This window comes from Heterodontus francisci, chromosome 36, assembly GCF_036365525.1.
Source record: "Heterodontus francisci isolate sHetFra1 chromosome 36, sHetFra1.hap1, whole genome shotgun sequence".
Classification (NCBI taxonomy): domain Eukaryota; kingdom Metazoa; phylum Chordata; class Chondrichthyes; order Heterodontiformes; family Heterodontidae; genus Heterodontus; species Heterodontus francisci.
In genome coordinates, this window is record NC_090406.1 from 41214128 (window position 1) to 41234405 (window position 20278).

A 20278-nucleotide genomic window follows, 5' to 3' on the forward strand; every position below is an offset into this window, starting at 1 on the left:
GAAGGGGTAGTAGAGGCAGGAACCCTCACAAGATTTAAGAAGTATCTAGTTGAGCACTTGAAACGCCATAGCATACAAGGCTACGGGCCAAGTGCTGGAAAATGGGATTAGAGTGGATAGCTGCTTGATGGCAGGCACGGACACGATGGGCCGAAGGGCCTATTTCTGTGCTGTATAACTCTATGACTCTATGACTCACTGAAGTGAAGCTAAAAACACTGTGTTAAAAAAGTTAAACCTGTTGCGGCCAAACCAGGAAAGGGGCCAGAGGAGAGCCTGAGACCCCTTCCTCACCCGGTCGTAATAGAAATTTGGGGGCTAGCGTCCGGATTGGACCAATAGACAAATGAGAAATTGGAAGTGGGAAATCAAATTGATCCCATTCAAAAAGAGAAAAGATTTTAATACAGGTTTTCTTGTGGTTGTGTGTGCTAGAATACTAACATGTCCATGACCAAAGCCAGTAACTACCCAAACCAGGGTGAAGTAATTGGGATAAGTTAAAGGCACTGTCCATGGAAGAGTTGAGAAATATGACTGAGCAGTGTGGGATCACTTTGCGTGCCAAGGCTAGGAAGTCTGAACTCCTAGGACTAGTGGCCAACCATTTTTCCCTCGAACCTGAAGAATCAGAGGCAGGGTTAGAATTCGAGTCAGACAGGATAATATTGGCAAAGATACAATTGGAACAGAGGAAACTTGAATTAGAAGACCGGGAAAGAGAGAGAGAGAAGAGAAAGAAAAAGAAAGACAGGAGGCAGAAGGAGAAAGAAATTTCCTGAAGTAACAGGAGGAAAGAGAACTGAGGCGGCTTGAGTTGGCTAGGGGGCGACAGAGTAACCCCAGTGAAAGCATGGCCAATATGGAGAATAATAATTCAGGGCTGTGTGCTGAGTTTTTAAAATTTTTCCAATCGATTCCAAAATTCAATGAGGGAGATGTGGAAGTATTTTTTGTATCTTTTGAGAAATTTGCATGGCAGTTAAAATGGCTGGATGAGAGTTGGACTTTCCTGCTAAGTAAGGTAAGCTAACAGGAAAAGCCCATGAGATTTATTCCCTGTTGCCAGATGAGCATTCATCAAACTATGAACTGACTAAAAATGCTATCCTTGGGGCATATGAGCTCGTACCGGAAGCCTACTGCCAGAAGTTCCAAACCCTCCGGATACCAGCTGATCAAACTTACTTGGAGTTTGAGAGAAGTAAGCAGCTGGCGTTTGACCAGTGATTGAGGACTCTTAAAGTGCAGCCCACCTAAGAAAACCTCAGAGAGGTTATTTTGCTAGAGGAATTTAAAATCTGTCTCCTACTCTCTATAAAGACCCATGTGGAGGAACAAAAAGTACACAGAGCGAGGCAAGCCGCAGTTCTGGCTGATGAGTTTGCTCTGATATACAAGTCGGTTCCCCAGGGGAAAACCTTTCCGAGCCACCCCCACAAATCCAAAAAGGACAAAAGGTGGGAAGGTGATAGGAGCCCAAGCAGTCCTGGGAGAGAGAAAAGCAGGACACACAGGGGCCCTCCTCCAGCTAAAGAGGATGGTGCTGTAAGTAGGAGTGAGACCCGGAGACCTGTGTGTTTCCATTGTAATAAGTCAGGTCATCTAAGAGCTGACTGCTGTAAATTACGGGGAAAGCCTGTAGGGTTAACCAGGGCACACCCGCTCAGTGAAGGAGAAGGGACCCTGGTGGAAAGCGCAGCAGAACAAGCTGTGGCTTTAACTGCAGCAGCAGTAAGACCCAGAAAGTAGTACTGCTGTATGTGCAGGAAAATTTAATGAGATCCGTGAAGGTTATTGGGAGTTTGTATCTGAAGGGAGAGTAACCCCATACCCCTCGAGTGGGACAAGCAAGCCCATAGTAATCCTCAAGGATACAGGGGCCACCAGATTCCTATTTCTGGGAAAAGGTCTGACCTTTCTCCCAGAGAATGCAGTAAATACAGAATGATGGTAAATGGTATTGGAGGGCAGTGTACGCTTGAATCTTTACACCGGTTGCACTTGGAGTGCAACCTAGTTTCGGGACCGGTGACCGTAGGGATTGTCCCTAGTTTGCCTGTGGACGGGGTTGACCTGCTCCTAGGTAATAATCTGGTGGGGGTGAAGGTGGTAGCTTCCCCAGTAGTGAACGAAAGACCGCAGGAGGTCAGAGAGACAGGGCAGTGGCAGGAGACGGACCCCTACAGTTTTCCTGAATGTGTAGTGGATCAGGCTATGATCAAACCAGCTCCCTCAGAAGAGACTGAATTGGCACTGCAGACAGTGAGGTCTGTCTATCTGAAACTTTCTTTGGAAAGTTAGAGGACCCAGGGAATGGATTAAATGGATTTTCCCTAGCTGAGGTACAGCGAGCCAACTCAGTATTGAGAGAATGAGCACAGGCTGCTCAGACTGAAATTGAAGTAGAGGGAGTCCCTGATTGCTACTATTTAAAGAATGAGGTACTGATGAGGAAGTGGAGTTCTCCTCACAGACCTGAGGACAAAGAGTGGACAGGGGTTCACCAGTTAGTGGTGCTGCAAAGGTACCGGAAAGAAATATTAAGAATGGCCCATGTGATTACAATGGCTATACATTTCAGTATTCGAAAAACAAAAGCTCGCATAAGACAGCAGTTGGACTGGCCAAAACTCCACAACGATGTGGTGGAATACTGTAGGAATTGCCACATGTGCCAGGTTGAGGGGAAGCCCCAACCTGCAGTGAAATCTGCACCCTGAATTCCTGTATCAGCTTTTGGGAAATCCTCCAACAGAGGGCTGGTTAATTGTAAGGGACCTCTGCCATGAACAAAAGGGGGTAGACTGGCACAGGTCTGGCAAAAAATTAGAGAGGAAAGGGGAAAAAGAGACAAAGAGGACAGGTTAAAGGAGGTGCGGAAGGATTCCCAAATGAAAACCCCTACTGTCCGGTCAGGCAACCCCAAAATGTTTGAAAGATTAGACCCCACATCATCCAATGTAAATGCAGACACCAGAAACACCCCACCAGGGTTGCTATCAACATTTACAGAACCTACAGGGACAAAGAAAGTTCTCAAGAGGGCAAGAAAAACCATAAGGGTGATGCCTCACCTAGTCAAAGTGCCGCAGGGGAGTGCAGTAGAATCAGGACAAATACCTGAAAGCAGGAATGTTCCAGAGGACAAAGGAACGATTAGCAAAGAATCCACTCCCACAGTCAGGAGAAAAGGGAACCAACAATGCCCTGAAGTGAACAGTACTAACATGATTCACCGGAGCACTGAAAGTGAGGTCAGAGTGGATCCACCCACTGCCAACGCCCATGATCAGAGTTCCAAACCAGGGCTAATTAAATCTAACCATCCCCCTGCAGACCCCAACAGGAACAAAGGCACCTTAGACTATCATGGAAATGTGCAAACTTCAAACCTCCCCAAAAATCACATGTTTATTGTGATGCCTAGTCCCAACTTATTGCAAGCTGACAGTGAAGAATCTTTAAACCCCTTTGGGCAACACATAACCATCTCAGACCCACCTCAAGGGAAGAGGGGCAGTTTAAAGCAGCACTGCTACAAAAGAAAGACAGGGTGTAACAACTTGAGATTTCTGAATGTATGAGAATGAATGAGAGAAATACATGTGTGCTTTCCTGTATTTTCTCTTCCTTCTAATTTATAATGATATGTCCCGTAATGTTGCATTTCATTTGGCGAGAGGTGGAAGTGTGATGGAAACCACACCTGCCAAATGGAAACATATTAATTTCATCAGATGGAACACTACTTGAACCCTTTTACTGGACTTTGCACAGAACCTGTTTCAAAAAAGAGTTGGACAGCTGAAACATGGCTGCACGTTTGCATTCTGAGAGACAGTTGACTAGAGAGACAATGTGAATGCTCTGATTTAATTAACAAGATTGATCTGGGCAATCATAATAACCAACCTTTTTTGTCCATGTAAGAGCCAGCACTCTACCCACTAAACCGCCTCCCCACCTCCCACACCACCGAGTGTGTCTAGTAAGCTTTGAGGAATCAACAATCCTCCCCAGAAGATGCTGTTTCAAACAAAGAACTGGTCACATGTCTTACCTGCTGGCCAGACTGGGAACTGTAGAATTGTGCCTCACAGAAAGGTTAAGGGCAGACTGCAATTTGAAAACCAAAGAGACAGAAGATCCCTCTCTCACTCTCTCTCTCTCTCAAGCAAAGTCCCAGGTACCCACGGAAGTGGCTTATGCCTCAAGACAGAGGACCTCTTCAGCCTTCTGGTATCAGAGAAACAAGTTTGAAAGTGTGCACTGGGCCCCAGCGAGAACTGCAAGACTTCAACTCCAATCAAGGACTTTACATCCAAACCAAAAGACAGTAACTGAATTCCATTTACTACTCCAAACCTCCACCTTTAATTCTTGCTTCCCCCTCTGTCTCTGTTTGTGTGTGTGTTTATCTCATATGCACGCTAGTGTGGTTGCATCGCGTATTTTAGTGTAATTTAGGGTAAGGTTAATAAACTTACATCTTTCTTGTGTAAACCTAAGAAAGCCTGTCTGATTGATTCATTTACAATTACAATTAGAGAGCAGTGAGCAAGGACTCACTGAGGTGAAGCTAAAAACACTGTGTTAAAAAAGTTAAACCCTGTTGCGGCAAAACCAGGAAAGGGGCCAGAGGGGAGCCTGAGACCCCTTCCTCACCCAGTCGTAACACAGTCTATATGTAAATTGAAGTCGCCCATTATTACTGTATCATCCACGTTACATGCACCTTTAATTTCCTGATTTATACCATGCCCAAGATTACCACTACTGTTTGGTGGCCTATAAACGGCTCCCAGCAATGTTTGCTGCCCCTTGCTGTTTCTTAGTTCCTCCCAAATTGATTCTACATCTTGATTCTTTGCTCTAAGAACCTCTCTCACTAATGTACTGATCTCATCCCTTATTTAGAGGGCTACCACACCTTCTTTTCTTTTTTGCCTATCCTTCTAAAATAATGAATCTCCTTGCAGATCCAAAAGAGGTAACTGCACAGATAGTGGATGCATTGGTTATGATTTTCCAAAATTCCCTAGATTCTAGAATGATCCCAGTGGATTGGGAGTTATCAAATGTAACACCGCTATTCAAGAAAGTTAGTTGTTGGTCGTTGGGAAAATGTTGGAATTTATTATTAAGGAAGTCTTAACAATTAACTTAGAAAATCATGGCATGATGAGACAGATGTGTTTTTTGCAGATGTGACTAGTAGGGTAGATAAAGGCGAACCAGTAGATGTAATATACTTGGATTTGCAAAAGGCATTCAATAAGATGCCACACAAAAGGCTAATATGGAAGATAACGGTGCATGGAATGGGTGGGTGGGGAGGGGGTAATTTATTAGCATGGATAGAAGATTGGTTAACGGACAGGAAGAAAAATGTATGGATAAATGGGGCATTTTCAAATTGCCGGACCTTATTGAATGCCTTTTGGAAATCCAAGTATATTACATCTACTGGTTCGCCTTTATCTACCCTACTAGTCACATCTGCAAAAAACACATTTGTCTCATCATGCTACTGGAGTGCCGCAAGGATCAGTACTGGGGCCTCAGCTATTTACAATCTATATTAATGACTTAGATGAAGAGATGAAAAGTAATGTATCTAGGTTTGCTGATGATACAAAGCAAGGTGGGAATGTTAGCTGTGAGGAGGCCACAAAGAGGCTGCAAAGAGATATAGACAGGTTAAGTGAGTGGGCAACAAGGTGGCAGATGGAGTATAATGTGGGGAGGTTATTCACTTTAGTAGTAAGAAAAGAAAAGCAGAATATTTTTCGAAAGGTGTAATGTTCTAAACATTGATGTTCAGACATACTTGTGCGTACTGATACAAGGGACACAAAAATTTAGCATGCAGGTACAGCAATCAATTAGGAAGGCAAATGGCATATTGGCCTTTATTGCAAGGGGATTGAAGTACAAGATTAATAAGTTTAGCGACAATTGTACAGGGCTTTGGTGAGACCACAGCTGGAATACTGTGCAGTTTTGGTCTCCATATTTAAGGAAGGATATACTTGCATTGGAGGCGATACAACAAAGGTTCACGAGATTGGTTCCTGGGATGAGACACTGAGTAAATTGGGCCTATACTTTCTGGAGTTTAGAAGAATGAGAAGTGATCTCATTGAAACATACAAGATTCTGAAGGGGCTTGACAAGGTAGACACTGAGAGGTTGTTTCCCCTGGCTGGGGAATCTAGAACATGGGGGCACTGTCTCAGCATAAAGGGAATGAGATGAGGAGAAACTTCTTCACTCAGAGGGTTGTGAGTCTTTAGAATTATCTACCCAAGAGGGTTGTGGATGCTGCATCATTGAGCATATTTAAGGCTGAGATGGACAGATCTTTGGTCTCTCAGGGAATCAAGGCATATAGGGAGTGGGCGAGAAAGTGGAGTTGGGGCAGAAGATCAGCCATGGTCGTATTGAATGACAGAGCAGGCCGAGGGGCCATATGTTTTATTTCTGCTCCTATATCTTATGTTATTATGTTTTTATTTGTGCACAAATTGTTGAAGGTAGTAGGGCAGGTTGAGAAAATGGTTAAAAAGGCAACCAGGATCCTGGGCTTTATAAACAGAAGCATAGAATACAAAAACAAGGAAGTCATGATGAACCCTTATTAAAAAAACACTGGTTTGGCCTCAACTGGAGTATTGTATCCAGATCTGGGCACTGCACTTTAGGAAGAATATGAAGACTTTAGAGAGGGTGCAGAAAAGATTTACATGTGGTTTCAGGGTGAGGGACTTCAGTTTCGTGGATAGATTGGAGCAGCTGGGGTTGTTCTCCTTGGAGAAGAGAAGGTTGACAGGAGATTTGATGGAAGTGTTCAAAATCATGAGGAGTCTAGACAGAGTAGATAGAGAGAAACTGTTCCCATTAGCAGAACAGTTACTAATTTCAGGTGAATGGCAAAAAAGCCAACAGTGACATGAGGAAAAACCTTTTTACGCTGCGAGTGGTTAGGATCTGGAATGAAATAGCTGAGAATGTGGTGGAGGCAGATTCAATTGTGGCTTTCAAAAGGGAATTGGATACGCGTCTGTAGAGAAAAAGTTTGCAGGGTTACAGGGAAGGGGTGGTGATGTGGGACTAGCTGAATTGCTCTTGCAGAGCGCCAGCATAGACACAACAGGCCAAATGGCCTCCTTCTGTGCTGTAACCATGCTATGAAATCCCTCCATAGCTCTGCCCCTTCCTATCTCTTAAAACTCCTGTATTCCTATAATCCACCATAATCTCTGTACTCTTCCAATTTTGGCCTCTTGCATAGCTCCAATTTTCTTCACTCCATCATTGGTGGCTGTGCATTCAGCTGCCTCGGGTCCAAGCTCGTGAATTCCTTCCATAAACTTCTCTGCTCATCCTTTAAGATGCTTCTTAAAACCTACCTCTTTGACCAAGCACCTGGTCCATCTGTCCTAATATCTGCTTCTGTGGCTCAGTGTCAAATTTTGGTTGGTAATGCTACTGTGAAACACCTTGAAATGTTTTACTACATTAACGGGACAACATAAATGCACAGTTGTTGCCTAGGCCAATATTTATCGGACAACTAACATCACTAAAGCATTTTCTCATCATTATCAGATTGCTTTTTGTGGGACCTTGGTGTGCATAGATTGCCTGCTATATTTTCTACATTACAACAGTGACTGCACTTCATATATAAAGCACTCCATTGCCTGAAAACGCACTTTGGGATGTCCTTAGGTTGTTAAAGGCACTATGTAAATATATGTTTTTTTTCTTAAGTTTTATGAAATAATCTCCAGTGCAAAAACTTGTAACAGATATCAGACAACCACCAGCCTTTCAAAACAGATTAAACCCCCAAACTGAGCCATACAGCAAACTTAAGAACATAAGAAATAGGAGTAGGAGTAGGCCATATGGGCCCTCGAACTGAATGCACGTAGCATTCGAAACAAAACAGATGCATTTATAGCGCATACAGGAATAAGTAAGCACGATCGAATAACCATTACAGAGACATGGCTGCAGGATGACATAGATTGGGACCTGAATATTGAAGGGTACATGACATTTAGGAAGGAGAGGAAGCTAGGAAAAGGTGGAGGGGTCGCTCTGTAAATTAATGATGGTATTAGCATAATAGAGAGGGATTACCTAAGTTCAGGAAACCAGGATGTAGAAGTGGTTTAGGTAGAGATGAGAAACGATAAAGGCAAGAAGTCACTTGTGGGAGTAATATACAGGCCCCCGAACAGTAACCACGCAGTGGGAGGGGTATAAAGGAAGAACTAATGGGAGCTTGTCCGAAAGGTACGGCGATAATCATGGGGGATTTTAATCTACATATAGACTGGAAAAATCAGATGGGCAAAGGTAGCCTAGATGAAGAATTCATAGAATGTTTTCGGGATAGTTTCTTAGAACAGCACATTCTAGAGCCAATCAGAGCGCAGGCTAGACGAGACTTGGTATTTCGCAACGAGGTAGGATTAATTAAGTGAAGGCACCTCTCAGTAACAGCGACCATAATATGATTGAATTTTACATTCAGTTTTAGGGAGAGAAGGGTGGGTCTAAGACTAGTATTTTAAACTTGAGTAAGAGCAATTATGAAGGCACGAAAGCAGAACTAGCTAAAGTGAACTGGCAAAGTAGGTTAAGGGATAGGTCAATAGAGATGCAGTGGCAGACATTTAAGGGGATATTTCAGAATACACAGAATAGATACATTCCAACGAGAAAGAAAAATTCCAAGGGAGGACCCACCATCCATGGTTAACTAAAAAAGTTAAAGATAGTATCAAAATTAAAGAAAAAGCATATAGTTGTGCAAAGATGGGTGGCAGGTCAGAAGATTGGAGAGAATATAAAAAACAGCAAAGAATGACTAAATGATTAATAAGGAGGGAAAAATTAGAGTATGAGAGAAAGCTAGCTAGATATATAAAAACAGATAGTAAGAGTTTCTATAGATACTTTAAAAAGAGTTAACAAAGTGAGTGTTGATCCTATAGAAAGTGAGTCTGGGGAATTAATAACGGAAAATAAGGAGATGGCAGATAACAGGTATTTTGCATTGGTCTTCACTATAGAGAATACAGGTAACATTCCAGAAATAGCTGTAAATCAGGAACAGGAAGGGAGGGAGGAACTCAAGAAAATTACAACCAACAGGGAAGATGCAGGCTGGATTTTACCAGTCTCCCGACATCGGGGGTTGTGATGGGGGCGCCCGGAAATTTCCTCCGGGGGAGGCCCACCACAGGCCTCGATGCCAGGAAGGCCCCGCCCCATATTACTGGCGTCGGCAAGACCTCGTGGCAGAGCCCCGCCTCTAGGTGATGGGAACCCAATTAAAATATTTAAATGTATTTAAATTGCATGAATAAAGACCTACCTTGACGCGACGGCCATCCCGCTCCAATATTCTGTCTGGTTGCCTGAACTCCCACGCCTTCGGATCGCCATTTGGAGATCCGAGGCGGAACACTGGTGAGGAGGGGGAGGGAGTGAAGTTTTCAGGGCGGTGGGGAGTGAGGAAAGCTCTTGCTACTGGTTGAGGGAATGGTGGGAAGGGCTTGAAGGTTAAAGTGAAGAAAGTTCTGGGGGGAAAGGTCAGGATCAAGAGTTGACTTTTTTGGGGGGGGCGGTGGCGAGGGCAATTAATAAATTGAGTAGTCATTAGCAGGGTGGGAGAGGGGATTGAAACTGTTGATAAAGCTTTAAATTTATTTTTTAAAGACCTGTTCCTTTAAAAATTTAAATGGACCTGATGGGCTTGAAGCCCTTTAAAAATGGCACCGGACACCGCCACCGGGGACAGAGTGCAGCCCCCTCTATGCCATTGGGGCAGGTGTTCTGCCTCCTCCATGTAAATGAGCCGCCATGCTAAATATTCCGACGGCTCCGCGGTGCACATCTCACGTGTGCGGCCCCCAGCTTTTGAAGTTCGCCGCCACTGGAAAAATTCAGCCCCCATTGAACAAATTCTTGGAGCTGCAGGCTGACAAGTCCCCGGGTCCTGATGGACATCATCCTAGGATCTGAAAAGAAGTGGTGAGTGAGCTAGTTGATGAGTTGGTTTTAATTTTCTAAAATTCCCTAGATTCGGGGAAGGTTCCATTAGATTGGAAAACAGCAAATGTAACTCCTTTATTCAAAAAGGGAGGGAGACAGACAGAAAGCAGGAAACAACAGGCTTAACATCTGTCATAGGGAAAAGGTTAGAAATTATTATGAAAGACGTTATAACAGGGCACTTAGAAAAATTCAAGGTCATCGGGCAGAGTCAACATGGTTTTCTGAAAGGGAAATCATGTTTAACCAATTTATTGGAATTCTTGGAAGAAGTAACATATGCTGTGGATTTCCAGAAGGCATTTGATAAGGTGCCACATCAAAGGTTATTATGGAGAATAAAAGCTCATGATGTAGGAGGTAACCTATTGGCATGGATGGAAGATTGGCTAGTTAACAGGAAACAGAGAGTAGGCATAAATGGGTCATTTTCCGGTTGGCAAGATGTAACGAGTGGTGTGGCATAGGGATCTGTCATGGGGCCTCAACTTTTTACAATTTATATAAGTGACTTAGATGAAGGGACCGAAGGTATGGTTGCTAAATTTGCTGATGATACAAAGATAGGTAGGAAAGTAAGTTGTGAAGAGGACATAAGGAGGCTACAAAGGGATATGATAGTTTAACTGAGTGGGCAAAGATCTGGCAAATGGCATATAATGTGGGAAAATGTGTAATTGTCAGTTTTGGCAGGAAGAATAAAAAAGAAAATGGTGAGAGATTGCAGAGCTCTGAGATGCAGAGGGATCTGGGTGTCCTAGTGCATGAATTGCAAACAGGTTAGGATGCAAGTACAGCAAGTAATTAGGAAAGCTAATAGAATGTTATTGTTTATTGTGAGGGGAATTGGATACAAAAGTAGGAAGGTTATGCTTCAGTTATACAGGGCATTGGTGAGACCACATCTGGAGTACTGTGTACAGTATTGGTCTCCTTATTTAAGGAAGGATGCAAATGCTTTGTAAGCAGTACAGAGAAGGTTTACTAGACTAATACCTGGAATGGGTGGGTTGTCTTATGAGGAAAGGTTAGACAGGCTAGGCTTTTGAAGAGGAAGAGGTGACCTGATTGAAACATATAAGATCCTGAGGGGTCTTGACAGGGTGAATGTGGAAAGGATGTTTCCTCTTGTGGCAGAATCTAGAACTAGGGGTCACTGTTTAAAAATAAGGGGTCACCCATTTAAGACCGAGATGAGGAGAAATATTTTCTCTCAGAGGGTCGTGAATCTTTGGAATGCTCTTCCTCAAAAGGCAGTGGAAGCAGAGTCTTTGAATATTTTGAAGGCAGAGGCAGATAGATTCTTGGTAAGCAAGGGGGTGAAAGGTTATTGGAGGTAAATGGGAATGTGGAGTTAAAGTTACAATCAGATCAGCCATGATCACGTTGAATGACCGAGTAGGCTCGAGGGGCCGAGTGGCCTACTCCTGCTCCTAATTCGTGTGTTCATATGAGCCTTCTCTGCCATTCAATAAGATCATGGCTGATCTGATCTTGGCCTCAACTCCACTTTCCAATAACTCTTCACTCCCCTATAGTTCAAGATTCTGTCTATCTGCCTTGAACACATTCAATGACTCCGCCTCCACAGCTCTCTAGGGTAGAGAATTCCAAAGATTAATGACACTCTCAGAGAAGAAATGCCTCCTCATCTCCATCTCGAATGGGCAGCCTCGTATTCTGAAACTATGCCCCCTAGTTCTAGATTCCCCCACGGGGCGAAACATCCTCTCAGCATCTACCCTGTGAAGCCCCCTCAGAATCTTATGTTTCAATAAGATTACCTCTCATTCTTCTAAACTCCACTGAGTATAGACCCAAACTGCTCAACCTTTCTTCATAAGACTACCCCCTACCCCATCATCCCAGCAATCAACATAGTGAACCTTCTCTGATCTGCCTCCAATGCAGGTATATCCCTCCTTAACTAAGGAGACCAAAACTGTAACACAATACTCTAGGTGTGGTCCCCAATGCCCTGTACAGTTGTAGCAAGACTTCCATACTTTTATACTCCATCTCCCTTGCAATAAAGGCCAACATTCCATTTGTCTTTCTAATTACTTGCTGTACCTGCATGCTAACATTTTATGTTTCATGTACAAGGACACGCAGATCCCATTCCACTGCAGCATTCTGCAGTGTCCTTCCATTTAAATAATATTTTACTTTTCTATTCTTTCTACCAAAGTGAATGACCTCATACTTTCTCAGATTATACTCCATCTGCCAACACTGGTGAGTTTCACCACGGCAGGGTGAGGGCAACCCTGAAATCTCACCCATTCCATTAACAATCTTAATTTGCCTTCTTAAAGAGCTTACTGAGAGCTCATTAAAGGGCATGTTCAGATTTTGACAGGGGTGCACAGGCTGTACGGGCTGTCTGGGGCAGACCAGGTGAATGGAGGTGGACCCACTGCGGGAAGCAAGTCATGGCCACCCCAATTAAATAGATGGACCCAATGAAAGGATGGACGGCGCAGAGGAGGACTTAGTCATTGGGAAACAGGTGCCATCGGGTCAGTGCAGGTTGCAGGGACAGTGGGCAGGAAGCGCTCGGGCCATGCAGGGGATCGTCACCTTCCTGGAATCGTGGAGGCATAAGAGGAGGGGACAAGGCTACCAAAAACATTTGGGGGACCAACTAAAATCAAGTAAGGCTGCAGCTGGCAATGGGGGCACGACTCCCAGATTTTGGTCCAGTGATGATGAGGAGCGACATCCTCTACATCAGCAGGGCAGAGGAGAGGGACGAGAGGCAGTAGGGCAACGGAGGCCGTACCCTCAGTTTAACATCTACCACCAAAGGCGGAGCTACCTTGAGATGACAGAAAACCAGTGCCGCAGGAGACTGCGACTCTCCAGGGAGATGGTCACAGAGATCTATGCCCTCATCACCGAAGATCTCACAACTCGCAGCACTGCTTGCCATGCCCTGCCAGTAGACGTCAATGTCACTATGAACTTGACGTCTACTGCCTTTGGCTCCTTCCAAGGATCAGCTGCGGTTCTTGGTGTTATCTCGCAAACGGCTGCACACCACTGCATCACGCAGATCACTGATGCCTTGTTTGCCAGAGCTAGATGTACATTCAATTCCAGACAGACACGGTCTCGCAAGCACAGAGGGCACTGGGTTTCATCTCCATTGTTGGATTCCACCAGGTGTAGGGCTTCATCAACTACATCCATGTGGCCTTCAAGACACCAACTGACCTCCCAGTGAGATTCATCAACAGAAAGGTCTCCCACTCCCTTAACGTCCAGCTGGTCTGTGACAAGAACAGGAGTTTCCACTATGCGAGTGCTTACTTTCCTGGCAACTACCATGACTCCTTCATCCTTCACCAATCCAGGCTGCCACGGCTCTTCATTCCACCCCACAAACTCCATGGATGGATTCTAGGGGATTCAGTTGAAGAAATGGCTACTCACCCCTGAACGAGAGTCTCAGACAGAGACACTGAAGCAATACAACCAAAGCCATCTTCTAGGACAACCATTGGGCAGGCCATCAGGCTTCTGAAGATGTGATTCTGGTGCCTGGACAGGTCAGGTGATGCCCTGTAATACACTCCTGCTGGGGTCTTGATCATTGTGGTGGTCTGTTGTGTTCTCCATAACATGGCCCTCCAGAGAGGTGTGCACCCTGAAGAGGGTGAGGCCCTGGAAGGACAGCTCATCGGAGGAAGAAGAGGAGCAGTATATTGAACAGGAGGAGGAGGAGGGGGAAGATGCAGAACATCAAGGCCCGGAATGGGACTCGAGGGTCTCTTTAGGATGCCATCGTTGGCAGAGATCATCTCATTCAGGAATGTTTTGAGTGATCCCCTCTGACCCAGGAGGAATGTCATGGTATGGAACTCATTCTGAGCTGCCTGTGCTAACACTTCTGTTGAAGATGCAGCCAGGAACAAATAACCTCTTATCAGTAATGAAGGATGCATATCTGCCCAGAGGTTTCACCGTCACTGCAGATGTAGCCTTGCTCTCGTTCACCACTTCATACCTCTTTTCTTGTCCTGTTATTAATAAAAGGAGGCTCACGTCTCACACTTCAAGTGTCAATATTTACCTGGTGCTTATAAAGGAAAACAGTACACAGTTACAGATAGAAGATACTCCAGTGACCCACTGAGTGCTCTGTCCAACGCGGTGACCTCCACGCTCAGCCACTTCTACACGATGCTTCTCTAGTGGCCTCAGAGGAGGTGGAGGCAGCCTCCAACACTGGGCCCTGCTGCACAGATATTCCGTCTGTCAGAAGGGCCAAGGAGGCAAAAGATAATGATGGCGCCACCTGAAGGGTGGCACCCTTATCCTCCTTGGTGACATTCTCAGCCCTTGGCTAGTGCTCTGGATGGTTGGAGGGGAGCACTATCTGGGGTGCAACTGGCATTCCCTCCAACCATCCCTGCACCATCAGCACTACTGACCTATCTATGCTAGATAATGTGGCATGTATCCTGTGTACGTGAATGCACAGTTCCCACAAGTGCGGCCATATGGCTCTCCATGAGGTTGGCCACTCTATCAATGGAGGACCTCATGTGCTCAAAGCCCTGAGCCATGGTGGCACACATGATGGATGGACTCTCCATGATCTGCCCACAACCCCACACTGCCTCAGGGAACTCTTGACATGCGGGAGCACATCTCCTGCTGCTGATCTAGGTAGACCCTCCTTTCCAGTGATTCCTGAAGCCCTGCATCTATGCCCAGCTGAGCAGGGCTGTGTCTATCCTCCATCCTCCGACAGGGACTGCACCCCCTCCTGCACTAGTGCCGTGCTCATCACCCAGTGTCACCCTATCTAACCACACGCGAGGACCCACCAAGGTGACTGTATCTACACTTGTGGATGGTGCACTTGTAAGGTGTGACGGTGCTTCTCCTATGCTCTGCTGTTGCTGCTGATGGCCCGATGATGGTGAGGGTGTTGGTCTCCTTGCCTCGGCATCTGTACCCGTGGAAGATAAGAGATCATCAGAACTAACCTTGGACAGCAGAAGCCTCTGCATTGTGCTGAGGCTTCCCAATGCAACTCAATCTTCAGTATGCTGTTGGTCGGGGTGGAGTGCATTGCACCGTTTAATGAACGCATTGCCGTCTCTAATCACCACCTCTATCACGGATGCCCATTTCGCCATGTCCAACATCCTCATGGTCCGCAATTCTGGCAATTTCCATGGCCACCTCCCGCCTATGATTACATAAAGGTAGGGATCCCTCTCCAGGGCATTTTGAACCAATTTCTCCTGCACGATGCTCTGAGCCATTAAGGGGTCAGAAAGTGCCCTGGACACACTCCTCCCATATTCAGAAGCAGGATGTGCCCTGAGGCTTCTCAGCTGGTGTATCTGCTGGAGGCTGAATATCCAGAGGCTATCCTGAGGGTTAAGGGTTGCATGCACCTTGCCAGAGTATATCAGGTCATTGAACCTCTTCTAACACTGGATCAAACTTCTATGCACCACATTCCTTTTGCTGACTTCGTCAGCTATCTCCATCCAGGCCTGCTTATGCTGAGTGGGTGGCCTCCTCCTGCCACCCTCCAGGAAGAGGACTTCCCGCTTCACCCTTACAGCCTCCAGGACCACCATGCCTGCATCAGCACATCGAGGGGCAGCTCTGCCGCAGGTTCCAGGCATGTGGCTCTCCTGAGACATTCCAAGTTCCTCACAATCTAATATCTTTCAAGCTGAAGATAGAGCATTTAAATGGCAACTACAATAATGGCTGCCATAGTCTGTTTAAATGCCTCTATTCCACCCCCCCCCCCCCCCCCAATTGGCCAGCAAACCCATCTCCATGTTAATTAAGGGGGCACGCCCATGAAACTGGAGGCCGATATCCATTTTCCCCCGAGGGCAGGTTTGGGACCCAGAAACGGTCCTGAGTTCCATTTCTTGTCCCCAGAAGGAAAATTCTGCCCTTTGTGATCTTCTTAAACAAGAGGAATGGTCATTTAGAAATTGTAAAGAATGTTGCAAGGGCTTGTGAAATTATGCTCTAGTAAGAATCAGCACCTTCAGGGGACAGAGAAAATAAAAGAAAGCCCACCTCTTCTATAAATTGTACAGCCTTAAGGTTGAGATAAATTACAATTATCCTGTTTTTGTCAGAGTACGTCAGAGAATTTGTTTTAAGAGTTAGTCTAATGGTAAAGCATATGCTTTGGTATTGCTGTATAATTATAGTGGATAGCAACAGATGAGTTGTGGAGGGCCAAACACTTATAAGGTGTAAAATAGCTAGCTAGTAAAAAAATTACCAAGAGTACAGACACTTAGCAATGAGATTCCAGCACTGTAGAGGTTAAACCTTTGTGTTACGACCATGAGAAAGGTGTCTAGGGGTTCCTCTCAGCCTTCACCTGGCCTTACCCTTACAGGTTTGAATTTTAAATACACCATGTTTTTAGCTCCCCCTTGTTGAATGCTTGTTCACTGCTTTCCAATTATGAGGCAAAGAAACCAGCACAAACAGGTTCTCTTAGGTTTAAAGAAGAAAGGTTGAAATTTATTAACCTTAAACTCTAACTTGGTTGATGCCTACGGCTACACAGCAGGTCCACACTAGCATGCATATGCGATATACACATGCAAATAGAGACAGAAAAGAGAAGAAAAATAAAGTGGAAAAGTTTGAGTCAATATCTGAAGAGTTTCTGTTACGGTTCTTCTAGCTCACTGTAGAGTCCTTGATTGTAGGTAGTTCATACTTTTAGTTGGAACGCAGTATTCTTAAACCTTGTTCGCTGTAGGAGACTTTTCTCTCTTGGGGTTCATGAGTCTTCAGTGGATTCAGAGGCTTGTGAAAAAGAAATGGGAACAGACAGGAGAGATCTTTTCAGTTCAGGAGCAAAAAAGTCTTTCAGTTCAAACTCTCTGTGGCTAGCTCAAAAGACCCTGGAACAGCCAGTTAGTCATGTGACCAGCTGGTCTAACCAGTCCTGGATTGTATCACCTTAGCAGTCTCTGGAATGCTCCTCTTTCACACAATACCGGGTGATCAAGTTCCATTGTGGGTTGAATGCGTCAGGGAATGGTTCTTTGTCCCTCCAATCACCATCTGTTAATATGCAAATGTCTTTTCCAGCCACAGCTGTTCTGCTTAACAAATCATTTCCTCACTCCAGCAATACTTTAAAATTAATGCTCATGACAAAATTAATGTGGCTTATTCTTGGCAGGTGGGGGCCTAGCTTGACACCTCCACACCCAGTGGAATGAAATGCGATTTTTAAAGAGCATTTCAAAATAAAGGTCAAGAGAGAAAATATAAGATACAGGGGCAAAACACGCATCTCTCTCTCTCTCATTCATTCATAAATCCTAAAACTTACTAAAACTGCCCTCCCCAATCATGTTTGGCATCCCAGTAAACATGTGGTTTTTCTTGGGGAAGTTTTTCTTCAGTTTGCCCATTTCCACGGCTGCCCAGGGTCTTTGAGATGGTTAAGTTTAATTAGCCCTAAGTTGGAATTTATTTTCTTAGGAGAGGCAGTAGTGGGCTGGTCTATCCTGAAATCTCTTTCAGTGCTTTGCCGGATCATGCAAAGGCTTTTGACTTTGTAGGATTCTTTTTTAATCTCTCCCTTGTCCTCTGAGACACTCCTGCCTGCAGGTCTTTGTGCAGATTTTACTGCATTCCCTTGTGGCATTTCGACTAAGTAAGGCATCACCCTCATGGTTTCTCTGCCCCCTAGAGGTCTTTCTCTCTGCAGATTCCTGTAAATGCTATTGCAACTCTGGTGGGGTGCGTCTTGTGTCTGCATTTATGTAGGAGGATGTGGGGTATATCTTTTCAAATTTGTTGAGTTTGGCTGACCGGACAGTAGGGATTTTCATCTGGGATTCCTCCCAGACTTCCTTTTTCTTGCCTTCCTGGTCACTTTTTCCCCTTCCCTGTCTAACATTTTGCCAGCCTGACTCCTTTTGTTCTTGGCAGGGACCCTCTGCTGGAGGGTCCTCCTAAAACTGGTACAGGACCTGGGAGTGCAGGTTTCACTGTAGGTTGGGGTTTACCCTCAACCTGGCACGTGACAACTCCTACAGTACTCCACCACATCTTTGTGGAGTTTTGACCAGTCAAACTGTTGTCTCATATAGGCTTTGGTTTTTTTGTATACTGGCATGTACACCCACTGTAGTCTCATGGGCTCTTCTTAATATTTTTCTCCAGTACCTCTGTGACACCACTAACTGGTGAACTACTGTCCACTCCTCGCTGAGGTCTGTGAGGAGAACTCCATTTCCTCATCAGTATCTCATTCTTTAAATAGTGGCAGTCAGGGACTCCCTCTGCTTCACTTTCAGACTGCAAGCCCGTGCTAACTCTTGCAATACTGGGTCGGCTCGCTGGCCGCAGCTAGGAAAAATCCATTTATTTCATTCCCTTGGTCTCCTAACTTTCCAAAGGAAGTCTAAGACAGACCTGCTCATCTGCCTGAAGTGCTAATTCGGTCTCCTCTAGGGGAGCTGGTTTGATCATGGCCTGATTCACTACACATTCAGGGAAACTGCAGGGGTCTGTCTCCTGCCATTGCCCTGTCTCTCTGACCTCCTGCGGACTTTCTTTCACTACTGGGGGGTGGGGTGCTGCCACCTTCACCCCTGCAGATCATTACCTAGGAGCAGGTCAATCCTGTCCACAGGCAAACTAGGGACAATCCCTACGGTCACCAGTCCCGAAACTAGGTTGCACTCCAGGTGTACCCGGTGTACAGGTACAGGCATACACTGCCCTCCAATACAATTCACCACCATTTTGGTGTTCAATGCACTCTCTGGGGGAAAGGTCAGGCCTTTCCCCAGTAAAAGGGATCCAGTGGCGCCTCTGTCCCTGAGAATTACTATGGGTTTGCTTGCCCCACTCGAGGGGTATGGGGTTACTTTCCCTTCACACACAATCCTGATAGCCCTCAGAAATCCTATTAAATTTTCCCGCACTTGTCATAGTAAGCTTCCTGGGTTACACTTTTACTGCAGTTAAAGCCACAGCTTGTTCTGCTGAGCTTTCCATCAGGTTTTCTTCTTCACTGAGCAGGTGTGCCCTAATCAACCCTACAGGTTTTGCGTTTAGTTTCCAGTAGTCAGCAGTTAGGTGACCTGCTTTATTACAATGGAAGCACGCAGGTCTCACTCCTGCTAACAGCACCTCCCTTTTTGGCTATAGGAGGGCCCCCTGTGTCTCCTGCTTTTCCTTGCCTCCCAGGACTGCTTAGGCTCCTATCACCTTCCCATCCTTTGTCCTTTTCGAATTTGTGGGGGTGACTAGGAAAGGTTCTCCCCTGGGGGACCGACTTATAAATTAAAGCAAACTCATTGGCCAGAAGGGACCCTTGCCCGGCTCTCTGAACTGGCTGCTCCTCTACATGTGTCTTTATGGAGTGGGAGAGTGTTTTTAAATTCCTGAAACAGAATTACTTCCCTGAGATTCTCATAGCTGAGCTGTACTTTAAGAGCCCTCAGCCACTGGTCAAAAGCCAGCTGCTTGCTTCTTACAAACTCCAGATAAGTTTGATTAGCTTGCTTTTTGAGGATTCTAAACTTTTGGCGATAGGCTTCGGGTACTAATTCATATGCCCCGAGGACAGCATTTTTTGTCAGTTCATAATTTGATGAACTCTCATCTGGCAACAGGGAATAAACCTCATGGGCTTTTCCGGTTAGCTTGCTTTGTAATGAGAGGCCAGGTCTTAGCTGGCCATTTTAGCTGCCTTGCCAGGTCCTCAAAAGGACACCAAAAATTCTTCTACATCCTCCTCGTTGACTTTTGGAATTAGTTGAGCTAGTTTTAACAATTCTGAACCCAGCCCTGAATCACGCTCCTCCATATTGGTTATGCTTTCACTGGGGTTACTCTATCGCCGCCTAGTTAACTCAAGCCGCCTCAGCTCTCTTTCTTCACATTCTTTCTGGAAGGTTCTTTCTCTCTCTCCCTCTTCTGTCTCTCTCTTTCTCTGTCTTCTAATTCGAGTTTCCTCTGTTCCAATTGTATCTTTGCCAGCAATACCCTGTCAGGATCTGCTTCTAACCCTGTTTCTGCTTCTTCAGATTCAAGGGAAAAATGTTTGGCAACTAGCCTTAGGAATTCAGACTTCCTAGCCTTGCCACCGACAGTGATCCCACACTGCTCAGCCACTTTCCTCAACTCTTCCATAGACAGTGTTTTTAACTTATCTCAAATTACT